General features: G+C 48.2%; 1 protein-coding gene across 8 annotated transcripts in view; it reads left to right on the top strand.

Annotated features, from left to right (window-relative positions):
* The first annotated feature begins 405 nt into the window (after positions 1–405).
* SGMS1 (sphingomyelin synthase 1) overlaps positions 406–15,549 on the top strand; it is a 344,794-nt gene continuing 329,650 nt past the window's right edge. For 3 of the 8 annotated variants that reach the window (XM_049855384.1, XM_049855371.1, XM_049855381.1), the window contains exon 1: positions 1,125–1,983. The gene's annotated coding sequence lies outside the window, so the exon portion shown is untranslated. The other 5 variants (XM_049855377.1, XM_049855380.1, XM_049855373.1 and 2 more) reach the window with 5 other exon arrangements.

Raw genomic sequence — 15,549 nt, 5'->3', positions numbered from 1 at the left:
CTTATAAAATGAGCTGCTGTAACAGTGAGTAGAAATAAAGGATTTTCATTAGGACCGTCTGGAGGGCTTTTAACCAGACTGCAGGACCTCACCCGTCGTTTCTGATTCTGGAGATACAGGTGGGGACGCGAATTCGCCATTTGTAACAAGCGTTACAGGGTCGCTCAAAGGCAACGGATCTTTCTTTCACAGGTTCTCGGCTGATGGTAACGCTGCTCGTCCTGGTACTCCGGGAATCTCAGGTACCTCGAAGCAAAAGTTCAATAAATATTCACTATCCAAGCTGCCCACCAGCAGGAGCCCTGGGATATCGCGCCGCACTGAAGAGCGACTGCCCGTGTCCAGATGTCCCTGCCAAGATATTACATCTCCTCTGCAGGGAATAGGGTAGAACAGGGAGGCAGCGGGGGTGTCACTGCCTTACGGAAAGGGACTCCACTCTCCAATTTCCGCCTCTGGGGACAGAGGCCTTTCACCATCCGGCCGCAGCAGGACTCTCGTCCTCTAGATTTCTTAGCCGTTTGCCCCTTGCCCCGGCGGTAACCCGTCCACGGAGCAAGCCCAGGACCAGCGCAGCGATTCTGGCGCACCGGGGCGGGGCGGAGGCAGGTGCGGAGCCAAGGGTGGAACCCTGTGGGAGGGCGTGGCGGGGGCAGAGGCGCCGTTTCTCCCCGGCGGGCTCCCGAGTCCGCTCCGAACGCGGGCGGCTCGATGGCCGGGCGGAAGATGGCTGCCCGCAGCGCCGCGGACAGTCACGTGTCACGCCGCTATCGCCGCGCGCCCCCTCCCCCGTCCGCCAAGTCCCCGACCCCGTGGGAGGCGCAGCCCCGCGCTGCTTCTCCGCCACGACGGTGCAGCGTGGTGCGGCCAGCGACGGCGGGCGCCACGGCAGAAGGCCGGCACTTGCCGCCGGCCGCCCCTAACCGGAGTACCGGGGTCCAGCTCAAAGAGCGGAGGAAAACCTCCCTTCGGGCCACCCGCACCAGGTCGGGCTACTGGGCATGCGCAGTGCTCCTGCCGGTGGGCAGCAGCTCTCCGGGTTTTCGCGGCAGCTCCGAGGGGCCGGCGGGAGGCGGGGCCCAGACGGGGCGGGGCGTCCCTGACGCGGCCCGAGTTTCTTACCGGCGTCGCGGCGCTGGCGGCCCTAGTGTTATTTGCCGGAGTCGGGGTGGAAGATGGGAACCTATGGACAGAGACTTGAAAATGGGCCATAAAGACTGAGGTCCGCCCTTCTTTATGAACGCTGAATCAGGAGTTAACTACAAGTATCGCACCTCTTAGGCTCGGTGGGGAACAGAGCATCCTCAGGCAGCTGGCAAACTCGTGCCCCCGAGCCCGGCGCCCCCAGAAGCCCGAGTTTGCGTTCCCGTCTCTTTGACCAGCTTCACGTCTCAACTCTTTGCCCCTAGGTTGTTTACCGGCCCTCACGGTTAAACCCGGCCCCCATTTGGCCTCACTAAGCGGCTCCCTCAAAGTGTCTAAGTTAGGGCTGTCTCGTCGGTGGGGGAAAGTGCCCGCCTCCTGCTCTTCCCATCACTTCAGGTGAAATTAAAGGGGCACACCCCCGCCTGGCCCCTGGATGCGCGGTCCGGCTAGGTCCCGGGAGGAGCCCCGCGAACCCCGCCCGCCGGGCCGGACCGCCTCCCCCCGGCCGCCGCGAACACCCGGAGGAGCGGATCCGTGCCCGCGGGAAGCCGGGCTGGCTTGGGCCGCGGACTGGGCATGCTCGGCAGCCTGGGAGGCTGGCGGTGGCAAGTCGGAAGCATTCGCACCAGCGAGGCAGCGGCCGGGGCAGCAGCGGCAGCTGGCAGGACGGGAGCGGGAAGGGCCGGCCAGGGAAGGTTGTTCTTCCCTCGGGCCCGGCCAGCCGGCCGGAGAGCGCCATCCGGGTGCGGAGCCCCGACGCTGCCCTGCCCCGGATTTCATTCCGCGGCAGGGGGTTCGGCGAGCGGAATTCCGGCAGCGGCCGCGACTCCGGTGCAAGTGAGTCTCGGGGAGGGGGGAGATGGCCGACCGTGCGGTCTCGGGGGGCCGATGAGTCCTCGCAGGCCGGGCTTGACGCCGGGGGGCTGCGTGTGGGCAGCCCCGGGCGAGGGGGCGTGAGCGGAGCCCGTCCGGTGGCTCGTGCGTACCTGGCGGGCACTCCCCCGGTGCGGCCGCTCCCAGAGGGTGGACGCAGGGGGCGGTCCTGCGGCCAGAATCAGGTCTCGGAGAGGGCTGGACCCCCGCGGGCTCCTTGGCCAAGTTGGGGCGGGGAGGCAGGCGGGGGCGGCAGTGGGCACCTCTTTAGAGGTGCTGCGTGCGGGCTGGAAGGCTGCCTGGGGTCGGGGATTGGGGCGAGCGTCTGGCGGATGGTGGCGGGGCCCGGGAGCCTTTCGGGCAATTGCTCTGCAGGGATCCGGAGACTGGCAAGGGCCGACCCCAAATCACGGCCCCCGCCCTCCCCCCCCCGGCCCGGGCGATGGCGTGTCAGTTGGTACTTCGGGGTACTTCGCAGCTGGTCAGGCGCCCAGGGCTTCGAGAAGCCCCCCACCGCGGCCCCTTGATGTCCCCTGGCAACATAAAATGTGGGACCCCCTTCCTCGAGGACCTCCCCAGGCTGCGTACCTTCCCCAAGCTCCGGGGCGGCCCTGAGACCCTGCGGGGCTGCCCCCGCCGTGTGGGTGTGTTTAGGGGCGAGGCCTGGAGTGGCCATCGCCTCAGTCCCCGACCGGACAGCGTCTCCAGGACGCGGCTCTCCCCGTGAGTGAGGAGTCTTCGCGATTCTCAGGCGCTTTGTCAAGGGCAGAGAAGCGACAGCAGCGAGTGCCTTTCCCACCATCTTAACCCAAACTCGGGCTCGGGGCTTCTTCTGGTGGGCCAGGTAGGGTGGTCTGGTCCAGTTAACGGACTCGGCCTGGCCCATTCTGGTTAACGCTTGTTAGCCTCGGGTAGTCAAGAGTAAAAATCGAGCTGAGGATTGCGGTAGCTGGAAGGAGGAAGAGAATCCTGGCAGGTGCTTCTCAGATGTTTCTTTTACCTTCAGACAGTACAGATTTCAGCTGCATCCGCTTATGAAACCAAGAGCGAGGGCTGCTTTCGGGAAGGGAAGTTGTGTTGTGGGCCTGACTCTTTTAGCTCCCTTGACATTACCTACCTGGATCTTTAAAGCTGTTTGGACAGGTTATTTTGCCTTCAGATTCCGTGGTGTTTCTGCTTGGCTGCTTGGTTGTGAATGCCTGTCATGGTGTGCTGCGAACTCCCCACGCTCCCCACTGGTGGTTGGATGTTCTGGGGGACTGAGTGGGCAGAAAGAGGGGAGTGGGATGGGTGATGTAGGAGCGCAATGGGAGTTGCCTAGGGCTGCCCAGACTGAAGGGGTTGTCGGTTGTTTTGGCCTGTGCGGAAAGGGAGAGAGCTGGGTGCTTTCATTGGTCCGGGTGTAAGATGTCCAAAGGAGAAGCCGCGCGGGGGATGGGTGCCTGTCTGGTCAGTGCTCCAAGGGAAGCCCAGGGATGTTTGGTGATTCAGCAGGTGGCAGCCTTCCAGCTCTGAAGCCAAGCCTTGGACGACCAAGCCAGCAGCAGCCGCCTGCGCCTGCTGTTGGAGGCGCCAGCTTTGGGGAAACCTCCAGGAGCTGCCTTCTGCCTATAGCAGCACCCTTTGCTTACCTTGCTTCCTTTTAAGGTCTCCAAGGCCCTGGTTCTTTGAGTTTCTTCACAGTTTCTCTTGAACTGTGTAGAATGTTTCTGGGTCTCTCCAGCCCTGTGACCTGCTGTGTAGCAGGAGGTGGCAGCTGCCACCATGCACAGCTTAAGAGATTAGTTATTCTGCAGAAAGTGATTGTCAGGTAAAGTGGTGATCTAGCCTTTCCTACATTTGCTTCTTCAGAGACTAGACCTTTACATTTTTAGTAAGATATATTTCTGTGACTCTTCACTGCTGATGATAAGCTATTGTACACATTCTAAGCAGTTTTTTTTTTTTTTAGAAATTAATTCAACTGATAGATTAAACTTGTTAAAGGGATCAAAAAACCCGTTGCCGTAGAGTTGATTCTGACTCATAGTGACCCTATAGGACAGAGTAGAACTGCCCTGTAGGGTTTCCAAGGCTGTAATGTTTATGGAAGCAGACTGCCACATCTTTTTCGCATGAGTGCCTGTGGATTCAAACCACTGACGTTTTGGTTCCCAGCTGAGTGCTTAACCACTGTACCACCAGAGCTCCTATTAAAGGGGCACAGTAAATAAAAGCGTGTTAGTTATCTGAAAGTGCCTAACTTTTAGTTGTTCATCTTGCATGGTGCCTAACTTTTAGTTGTTCATTGCCGTCATGTACATACTCAATAAATTCCTGTTCGTCTGAAATCTAAAATAATTCTTGATAACAGAATAGCTTATTAGTGTTCATCATGTACCTTTTCTATTTCTTAACTCTGGAAATGGGGTTCTTCCCTCAATATTGCCAGAGTAAAGTATACACAGCAGTGCCAATGCGTTTTGACACTTAAGGAACTTTGTACCGTTGTAATTCTCTGTGTTGACTGTAGGCATTCAATTTTAGTTTGAAACCTCAACTATTTAAACTTTTTCTTTTTGGTTAAATCCCTAAATTTTCAAATTGTGGCCAATCCAGTACTTCAACTTACTTCAGACATCAGTGTGCTTCGTTAACAAATCTCAGGCAATCCTAAAGGACTCCTACCTTAGGCTGTCAGTTTTTTTTTTTAAGTAAAAAGTGCTTCTGCTGTACATGAAATATGATGTAATTTACAAAATTTCATTCCACACAAAGCATTTCAGGAGAACACTGCAGGATTCCTAACCTTTACCATCCAGTAAAAGATGCTACTATGTAAAAAACAAAACAGTGTCTTGGGAACAAAAATTCTGGGTTGTTTACACATGGGGATAAGTGTCCCAGTCTTGGGGGGGGCGGGGCATGAGTGTGTGGCCAGCCTACTTATCTGCACTACCCCTTTACAGTTCTCCCTCCTCCGGTTTAGCTGTTTCTTCTTCCTCTGAAGACACACTTTGCTGGCATGGCCTTGCTTATTTAAAGCTGCTTTCAGAAGGCTCTGTTGGGTTTTCTTGCAAATTCAATCAGTGGTGATTTTTGTTTTCTGATGGTCCCATACTTTCCCACCACTTCATATGACAAAGTGTTCAGTAGCTCTTAGAAAAAGCTGTGGCCAGTCTGGCCTGGTGGTGGCATGACTGATGACAGAATGCTCTTTTCTTTGCCATTTGTGGATGGTAGCTGTAGCCACAGCAATCTCTTCTGGAAGAACTTTTATGACATGCCTAGTTTTAAAGAGTTTGGCTCTTCTGTTAAAGGCTCTTGGCTAGGAAGATAAGGATCATTTGTCAACTCCTACTGCCTTCCAAAGGAGCCCCGGTGGTGCAAATGGTTAAACGCTTGGCTGCTAACCCAGAGGTTGGCAGTTCGAATTCACCCAGCAGCTCTGCAGGAGAAAGACCAAGAAAACCCCATGAAACAGTTCTGCTCTGTCACATGGGGCTGCTGTGAGCTGAAATTGACTCTACACACCTAATAGCAGCTGCATTCCAAGCGTTTCCCCTGTAAGGTTTGTCACTTTCATAAGCAACCCAGACACAAGAGGACCTTATTTTTGGATCAGCCCATTTGGGATGTGGAGGAGGGGAGAGTGAAGAAAGGGAGGAAGGAGGACGGCGGGGCCCCAGGAAGGTGGCTTGGTTTTGTAACCATGACTTCTGGTTTCAGTAAAACCGAACTGAATGGCTGATCAAGTGTGGCCCAGGCTTCCCTGGAGTGCTCTGCTCCCATCTAGAGTTCTGTTTACCTCCAGTGATAAACATACCACACATACGTGCAGACACACACGAATACAGAGAGAGACACCCACGAACTGTCAGACACACAGCCCAGACACACACAGAGAAGAGGCGCGCACACGCACACGCACACGCACACACACGCACCTCCACACCCTTTTGCCAGAAGTCAGGCACCTGTGCTTCTCTTTAAATACTAACAGGCGAAGGAGGGGGAGTCCAGGGCTCAGTAGCAGGTTAGACCTGGTAGCCTGAATCACCTCAAGTTTATATTTCGGAAAGTTCCCCTTCAATCTCTTAGTGGCAAGCTGATCTGCCCTGGTAAATGCAAGGCACTGGGACTTTACTGAAGCCACCGTTGTATGTCAATGCAGGTGAGTGGGAATTTAAAAATAACTTTTGAGAGTTGAGTTAATGACATTCCTCAGCTCTTGGTGTATAATCCTCTCTGCAAAGCTCCTTTCTTTTCTTTTTTTCTCCTTCATTCTCACTCCCGTTCTGTTCTCTGCCGGAAGAGACTGCTCTCACATGTTGGATATATATTCTTGGGTCCGTGTGCCTCCTTGTTAAAGAGGCTGGGTTATTTTGTGTTTTTAATTTCCGTAAGTGGTATTGTACTATGAACTTGGATTCTTTTTTCTTCAGCATTAAAACTGTTAGGGAAAATTTCAAACTTCTATAAAAATCCAGAAAAATTCATTCTGTATTTCCTTTGTGAGTTCTTTGTTAACATAGGTATATCTGGTGCATTGCTTCTGACTGCTGATTTTCTATGGTCTGGTGTACTTCTACTAGCTTTATTTATCCGTTTTCTTAGTGATGGACACTTAGGTTACCTCTACTCTTGCTACTACAAGCAAACTGTGACAAACGTCCTATACCCATTCTCTTAAAGATGTGTGCCAGAGTATCTCCAGGGTAGTGGTTCTCAAAGTGTGGTCCACACCTAGGAGCATCAGCACGTGGGAACTTGTTGGAGATGCAGTCCTGTGAGCCTGAATCTAGACCTCCTGAGTCAGAAACCATGAGGGCCGAGCCTATCTACCTGTGTTTTCACAAGCCCCTTTGGAGATTCCGATGCTTGGGCAAGTTTGAGGACTACTGTTCTAGGAGTATATACCAAGGAATAGGTAGACCGGGTCGTAGGGTACAAGCACCCCTGTTTTTACTAAGTATTGCCAAATTACTCTCCTGAGCTGCTGAACCAGTTTGCTTTCCCACATGAGTGCATGAGGATTCCTGATTCCCCCCATCTTTACCAGTGTTTGGTATTAACAACCTTTATAAGTTTTACCAATACCTGCTAGCTGTGAAGTGGTATCTAATTGTTCTAATGTGAATTTATGTGATTTCTTAGTGAATTTGAGCACCTTTTAAAGTATTTGTGAGGACCCCTGGTGGCAAGTGGCTAAAACGATCAACTGCTAACTGAAAGATCGGAGGTCTGAAACCAGCAGTGGCTCTGAAGGAGAAAGATGTGGCAGTCAGCTTCCGCAGAGGTTTACAGCCTTGGAAACCCTGTGGGGACACCATGAATTGGAATCGACTCCGCGGCAGTGGGTTTGGTTTTTGTTTGGGTTTTCAGTGTATTTGTTAGGTAGTGCAATTTCTTTGACTAGCTTTAGTCTATTTTTCTGATGGCTGATTTGCAGAAGTTTCTTGCATATTCTAGATATTAATCGCATTCTGCCATCTGTGTATTAACTTTGTCATTACTGTCATTAATGAGAAATGTTTAGTTTTGATATAGATGAAATCCATCAAATTTTGTTTTATGTTGCACTTTAGGACCTTGATAAGATATTCTTCATTATGCCAAGATTACAAAGATATTCTATATTCTATCAGTTTTCTAGTTTTACTTTTCACATTTAGGTCTTTAATCTATTTGAGGTTCATCTTTATATACAGCATAAGGAAGGAATCCCCCTTTATTTTTTCCTTTCCATTTTGTGGGCAAATTTCCCTTCAATCATCTGTTAAACGATATATTCTTTCCCTGCTATTTTTTTGTGGAGCAGCCTTTATCATACATCAGGTTCCCACATATATACATGAGTCTATTTTTTCAACTTTATTACAAGCTGTAATTTACATAGAGTAAACCACATCCATTTAAACTGTACCATTTGATGAGTTTTGACAGGTGTACGTAAACCACTGTGAAACCACTACCACAGTCAAGATACAGAGCATTTCCATTGTCTTAAACTTTCCTTGGACCTCTTAACAGTTGCTTCCTCTCTTTGTTCCCAGACTCAGGCAACCACTGATCTGCTTTCTGTTACTATAGATTAGTTTGTATTTTCTAGAATTTTATGTAAACAGAACCATACAGTATGGTATTTCTGCGTGCCTGGTTCCTTTCCCACAACATACTGATTTTGAGACTCTTCATGAGCGTCTGTTTTTGAGTTCTCTATTCCATTCTAGTCGTTTGTCTGTTTCTATGATAAATTATTTTTATTATTATGGTTTTACAGTATGTCTTTTGTGGCAGGGTGAGCCTCTGCTTTGTTCTTCTTTCTCAAAATATCACTTGGTTATTTGTGGACCTTTGTTCTTCCATATACATTTTGGAATGCTTGTCAGGTTCTCAGTGAAGTAGAAATGTGAGTGCCTTGAATGTATAGTTTAATATGGGGGAAATTGACACCTTTTCCGTCTTAGTATAGCTCTGTTCATGAACGTGGTTATCATCCGTCTTTTCAAAATGACTTTTTAATAGAGTTTAAAATTTCTTTGTCACGATAGCATTTTTTACAAAGGTAATGAGCTACTTTGCGGAAAATTTGAGTCTGGGTTCCTTAGCGGTAGGCAGAGTAGGGGCTTTTTGGGAAGATCTGGTTTAAATCTCTGTTCTTCACTCAGCAGCCTTGAGTGATATTGGGCAAGTTGCTCACCCCTCAGAGCCTATGGTTCCTCCTTCCTCAAACAGGGATAACACCTCCCCCCCTTGTAAGGTTGCTAGGGGTTTAAATGGAATAATGTGGGAAAGGCATGGGGTGCAGATCTTGAAACAGAGTTGCCTTTCGCTGAATGTTGGTGTAATGTCTCCTCTGATGCTGGCTTTAAACAGCATAAACTTATTTTTATTCTGCTTTTCTTAGGATGGATAACAAAGAAGTGTCAGAAAAGGGAAGTGAATTAACCGTGTAACAGTCTCTGAGTCCGTATAAGCAAGCCCATGCTTCTGGCTAGCTTTGCAGGGGTTTCACAGAAAGTATGGACGCTTCCAAAGAATTTTACAGTCGAGTGGGAAAGAAAAGACTAATATACAAGGAACAATTAGAGAACTATGTGACAGATGGTATATAATTAGGGGTTAAGTAGTGTGGTGCCAGGGGAATTATAAGAAAAGAGAAATCATGCTCTGTGAAAGAGTTTCGACTTGACTTGGGGAGAATTAGATTAGGGAGAGAGAAGAAGTCTGACAAACCAAGTATAATTAGACTTTTTGTTGGGGGGTCTTGAGGGTCCAATATTGAACACCATGGCAATGGATATTGTGCCTATTTTTAAGTATTTTAAAATCAGTGCTTTGTTTGGGATTGATGATAACTAGTGACTAGTAGGTAACTGGAAACCCTGGTGGTGTAGTTGCTGACCATAAATAAGGTGGGCGGTTTGAATTTACCAGGCGCTCCTTGGAAACCCTAAGGGGCAGTTCCACTCTGTCCTATAGGGTAGCTATGAGTTGGAATCAACTCGACAGCAACGGGTTTGGTGGTTTTTTTTTTTTTTTTTAGTAGGTCATTAAGTGACTAGTAGCTCTCTGTCTGATAGTTCAGCAGTTAAGAGTGCTGACTCTGGAGCTAGAGCACCTGGGTTCAGATCTTGGCCTTGTGGTTTGAGAGCTGTGAGACCTTAGGTTATATAAACTCTCTGTGCCTGCCCTGTTTCCCCAACCTTGGTGGCATGTGTAATAACAGCAACGACTTCATGGGGTTGTTGGGAGGTCTGTAAAAGTTCGTATTTGTAACACACTTAGTGCCTGGCACATGGTAAGCACAGTATAAATGCTAAAAAAAAAAAAAAAAATGCTATCATTGCTACATTTGTGAATATTCACTGTGCTTGAGGTATGTGAGGCTTTATGCCCAGGAATTGGACGGCTTTGGTGCAGAAAGACCTGGTTGGGGGTAGAAAGACCCGGTCAGTGGCACAGTACCATAGAGTGGACTTTCTGCACCAAAGAAGCCTCTGCACATTGCTTGGGTTGCTGGGCAGGTGGTGGGTGCTCAGACCGTAGACTAAGTGCCTGAAAGACCATGGAGCCAGGTGCAGCCTTGGTCCTGGCTGGCCTGCCTGGTGGGAGGTAGACTGGATAGAATAAATCAGGTGGTTGGCATGCAGGAAGCAAGTTTTGTTTTGCTTTATTCCTAGTTCTGAATTAGACCTTTCGGCAGAGATGTAGTAATCATGGGGATTCACGTTTGTTGAGGGCTTACCGCGAGCCACTGCTCTAAGCCCTTGACTCTTGTGACAGTTCTGTGAAACAGATACTTTGAGACAGGAGAGTGGGGCACAAGTAATTTGCCCCCCCAAGATAGGAGTGCTTTTTGCCCTGAAAGAGGTTAGTGTTTGGGGCCTCCACCAATTGGAAAAATAACAAGAGTAGGTGCTGTTGTTGGTGGAGAGCCATCACAATTACGTAAAGAGTTGCGAAACACAGGTTAGCCCAGCTGGGCATTCCCATGACCTTGGAAGTTTATCAGCATAAGCCAGTAGTTCTCCAATTTCAGTGTGTATCGGTGTCACCTAGAAGGCTTGTTAAACCTCTTAGTGCTGGGCCCCACCTCCACCAGAGTTTCTGAGGCAGCAGGTGGGGTGGGGCCTGACCATTTGCTTGTCTAACATGTTCTCAGATGACACTGGGGCTGCTGGTCTAGGGACTGCTCTGAGATCCACTGCCACATGCAGTACCCATATCACTGAGGAATCAGCTGCTCCTGCTTGTAGTTACAATAAGCCGGGATTGATTTCAGATTTAGAAATTTTAAGTACTTTCACGTCACGAAATAAAAACTGAACTCACGTTGTCTGTTTATGTAGGACAGGAAAGGGATATCTGAGTTGATGCAGAGGAGAAATTTGCTTTCTCTGCTGCTCAGTGTTTCTGACGTGGCTTAGGATAGGTAACCCAGGGTGGAGAGAAAACGAAGAAATGCATGTTAATGTCAGGGCTCATTGGAAGCATGAAGTGCCATCTGATGCCTCTCTTCTTAGGGAGGTATCCTGATGTGTTTTCATTTCATTTTCCATCTTCTCCACAACCTGTCATAAACTAGGGAAAAAAAAATAAAAGGCTTTATGCCACCGTTTATCCCCATGGGAGAATTTAGGCACAGAGAAATTAAAAGTATGTTAAGATATATAGCCTGACCTTGGGAAGGCGATGGATAATCTTATTTGACTGGGTTAGTTGTAGTAGAAAACTGTGTTTGTCAGAAGCCACCAAATTAAAAAAAAAAAAAGCCGTGTGCCTCTCTCCTTCAGCTGTTGTGAGGTATAATAGCTACCATGTGTGAACAGTATAGTACGGCCACTATGGGAAGTGCTCGAAAATCCTGAGCTGTTACTATACAGCAAAGATTTGTTGTTTTGCAATTCAGACGGCATCTTTCCCATCCGAACAATGTTACACACAAAATTGTGGAGTGAGAAATTTTTACAATTGCAAGATTCTGTAGGAACTTGGGACTTGGAATTAACTCAGATCTTACCGCTGAAAGCATGAGTTAAAGGAGAGCAGCAGAAGTGAGTCGTTTGGGAAGAAACGTTGATCTGGCTCTTCCCTGGGCTAGTTGTCGGGGCTCTTCTGTGACCCGGCAGGCCTGGAGAGGCTTGCTTGCTTGGTAAGGGTATGTGGCAGGGGAGAGAGGATGGAGGTTGCCAAGGAAAGATGGGGGAGGCTGGAGTGGCCTGTTCATGTGTGCGAGATGCTTGCAAGTCTGATCCTTATAACTCCTGGCTTAAATATGGCAATAAACACGTGTTGAAGGTCAGCTATGGCCTAGACCCCTTATTAAGCTCAGAGACACAGAGATGACTGAGATGGGGCCTGGAGGAGTTTGTGGGAGACAGACACATCCACAGATAAATGTCAACATGAGATAGTGAATGCAGTGGTGCAGCTGTACACCAAGCCTGAGAACGTGCAGGAGAAGGTCACTGATACCATAGAAGAGTGGTATTTTGGGATCTTTGAGATCTTTGTGTTTGGTTTTAAAATAACACAAGGTTTACTTTTTTAGTGAGATAACTCTGACAAGCTGGAAATGATCAGCAAAAGGGAAGTTGGAAACTGGGACTGCATTTCAAAACCACTTCGGAACCCTTACATGAGCACTTGACCGGTTCACTTTCTTTGTTTTTAAAAATTGTGGTTAAATTTTAGCTACTACTTGGGAGTGGAAAACCAGAAGATGATTAATGACTTTCTCCCTTTAAGGTAAATCAGCTTTTTAAAGAAACTCTTTATTAAAAACAGGGCTTCATTTTATTTTCCCTCAATTTTTGGTCAAGTGCTAAATTCCACTTTCATTTTTGTTCTCAGAGGTGTGCATTTTTTAATTTTCTGTGCCTTTCCCTCCTTTCTTCCTTTCTTCATGTCCTTACAAATAATTTGCAAGCTAAGGCATACCTGTCAGTGGTATGACCTTGAGAAAGTTGGGGTCTTTGCTTCCTCATCTGTAAAGGGGAGTTGGGATTAGTTGACCCCTGGTTGTCTAGTCCCCAAATTCCATGAGTCCCGTGATTAGGAGACACCTGAAATGAGTGCTTCATGAGCTCCCCATCATCAATCTTTTATTATTCTGTTAATAAAAAAGACCCTTATTTCAGTGCTGTCTTCTCTACTCCTGGTTAGTTGTGTGTCCGAACTATAGAAACAGCAATAAGTGGTTGATTCACCAGATGTTTGTATTTTCCAGGTTGTGACTGATGCTCTTCCTGACAGGTTATTCTGTTCAAGGTGCGAAATGTGTGATGTTCAGTCTTCTGAAAGTTTTCACGCCGAGACATTCTGTGAATCCATGAAGGACGGGGCCATCGTAACTAATCTGAGATTGGGAAGGGAGGTGTTTTGCTGGTAGTTTGTCCTCCTAATTCCTAGGCAAAGACAGGCTGACAGTTTGGGCAGAAGTCTGAAAAGGGGGTGTGGGTGTGGTGGGCTTGTAGAGGTACAAGACCAAACAAGAAAAGGAATTGATTACTCCTGAGGGGAGCTAGTCGGGGAAAGGGGAGTGTATGGGGCGGGCAGGGGCAGCGGCTGGGTTGCAGGTGCACAGGCAGGTGGGTGAAGACAGGAGTGCTGACATCCTGGCATGCTGGAGAAAGGCCATGGGACCAAACAAAACAGGAGTCATAAAAAGAACACCGTGTATGGGAGGATCTGGGCCTGTAAGCCTGAGTCAGGCTGCCCTGGTCGCCTGAGACGAAGCAGGGCAGGTGGGGACAGGTACGACTGGCTGCCCCGGCACACCTCACCTGTGAGGTTGTAATGAACTTCTTGAGCCATTTTTGTGTGAGTGGGAGAGAAACGGTCCTTGTGGATAATAGGAAGTGGTAAAGACAAGACCCCAGGGCCCTGATTTTGAAAGCCAGTTGGGGAGTGGCAGAAAGAGCAGTATCCTTGGGTTCAAACTCATCTGTGGCACTGGTTTTTTCTTGTGCGTCATGCTAATAATAATCACACATCATGGTGTTGTTGTATGGAAACCCCGGCCGTGCCTTCGGTAATGCAGGGCAGCATTCTTCAGTTGTTGGGGTGGCCTTGGGAAGTGGCTTAGAGTGTGACCCTGGGATTTCTTCCTCTCAGAGGGAGGGAGGCAGGTTCCCTTTTCTCTCAGGGGGAGGCATGTAGACTAAATGAACCACGAGTGAGACCTGGAGCTATTGCACAGGGACTGTCCCTCTTTACCAACTTCCTGGCCATGTGTTGAGATTTCTCACCATGTGGACTGTGTCATCCTTTCCCTTATGTTCCCACCTGATCTTTTCCAAGAGCCTGTCCCTGTTGTTCCCTCTGGCTGTGACTTTATGTTCTCATTTTGAAGTCTCAAGTATACAAAATGTCCGGTGTATGTCATTACTTTCTATGGAAGTCTTTGTGGACAGCCTCAGTCTCTAAACATTCTGGTCATCTGCAGCTTTGACTCTGGACAGAGCTAAGAGCATAGGTATGAACAAAGCAGAGTCTCAGCTGCGTGGGGTTTTCTTGGTAATGGGGCAGACAGACAATAATGAAGAAAACAAATGTGTAGCACATCAGGTGGTCTTGAGGCAAAGCCCCACCCAGGCCTCTTAACGGCTCTGTCACCCATTCACAAGGTTGAAAACTTGCCATTTTGCTTTACTGATGCTGTCTGTGTAGTGACACCTGAGTTACTCTCAAAGGCCTACAGAGTAACCAGCAGTTGTGCTGGGCAGTGTTCCAGGTTTCCATAGGGCCCTGAACATGGCTGGCTTTTCTCCTCCCTTTGATTTTAGAAACAGGCACGGAATGGTGAGAAGACTCAGGAATTTCTCAAGCCTCCTTTTGGCCGTTTGTTTGAGTGCCCTCTTATTGGCCTAGAGGTTCTCACTGGGGTCCACGGATGGGCTTCATGAAGCCACTGAAATAAAATTTATTATTTTGGGCATGTGTACTCAAGTGTACTATTCTGGGGAGAACATCCATAGATTTCCTGAAATTCACCAAGAGTATCTCTGAAACATCCATTTTTAGGAAAGCAGAAAAAGGTGCAATTGTGCCAGTGAGAGTTTCTCTTTATTGACCTCTTTCTTTTTTTACAGGGGCTAATGATCAAAATGCATCTCTGGGTGGCGCAAATGGTTAAGTACTTGATGACTACTAGCTGAAGGGTTGACAGTTCAAATCCACCCAGAGAAGTGCCTCAGGAGACAGGCCAGATCAGTCTTGAAAACCCTATAGAGCAGTTTTACTCTGCACTCATGAGGTCGCCCTGAGTTGAAATAGACTTGACAACAACCACTACTGCCAGCAATAATGAGAAGTGACTGCCCAAAAGCAGGGAGGCAGGCACACACCAACAGACTCATTGCATTTACATAGGTCTTGACATTTCTGTGTCTTAGTTATTCCTCTGAGAAAATAAGAGCAGCAAAATGATGTAGCTGGTGTCTTTGGAAGATGAGCTGAGGGGAAGGGAAGGTAGGAAGGAGTGTGTGCTGCCCCAATGTGGTTTTATCCTCTACTGAGCAAGAAGAGAAGGTTGAGCCATGAGGAGGCAAGCAAAAGACCACTTGGAGCAGATGCTGCTTCTCAGATTTCTGTGTTTGATGGGCACTGAAAATAGGTCTGGAGAGGACAGTTCAGGACTTTGGCTGTTGCTGTCAAAGGCACTTGTTTAAGGAAATTCCTCTGCTTGAGAAGTTTACAGTATTGTAAAGTAATCTCTGGGTTAGTAAGAGGTGTATTAATAATAAGAGGAAAACAGTTTACCTAACTAGTAAAGTTCATGGCAATTGCCCTTTAAGATCAGGCTGTGAAGGGTAGCATTTAAGAGTGATAGCATAAATACATGCTCTTTGACCCAGCAGTTCTACTTTTAGGAGTCTATTTTAAGGAATAGTCAGGATCATTATTCTTCTCAGAGCTCTTTATCATAGTGAAAAATTGGCATCACCTAAATATCCAATAATAGGGGATTTGTTATGTGTATCCACATAATGAACCCTTAAAAATAATATCTAGAGGAATAATTAATCATACAGAAAGTTGTTC

The sequence above is a fragment of the Elephas maximus genome, chromosome 16 (assembly GCF_024166365.1).
Source record: "Elephas maximus indicus isolate mEleMax1 chromosome 16, mEleMax1 primary haplotype, whole genome shotgun sequence".
Lineage (NCBI taxonomy): Eukaryota > Metazoa > Chordata > Mammalia > Proboscidea > Elephantidae > Elephas > Elephas maximus.
The sequence above is the reverse complement of the archived record's forward strand: the minus strand, read 5'-3'. Positions and strand labels throughout refer to the sequence as shown.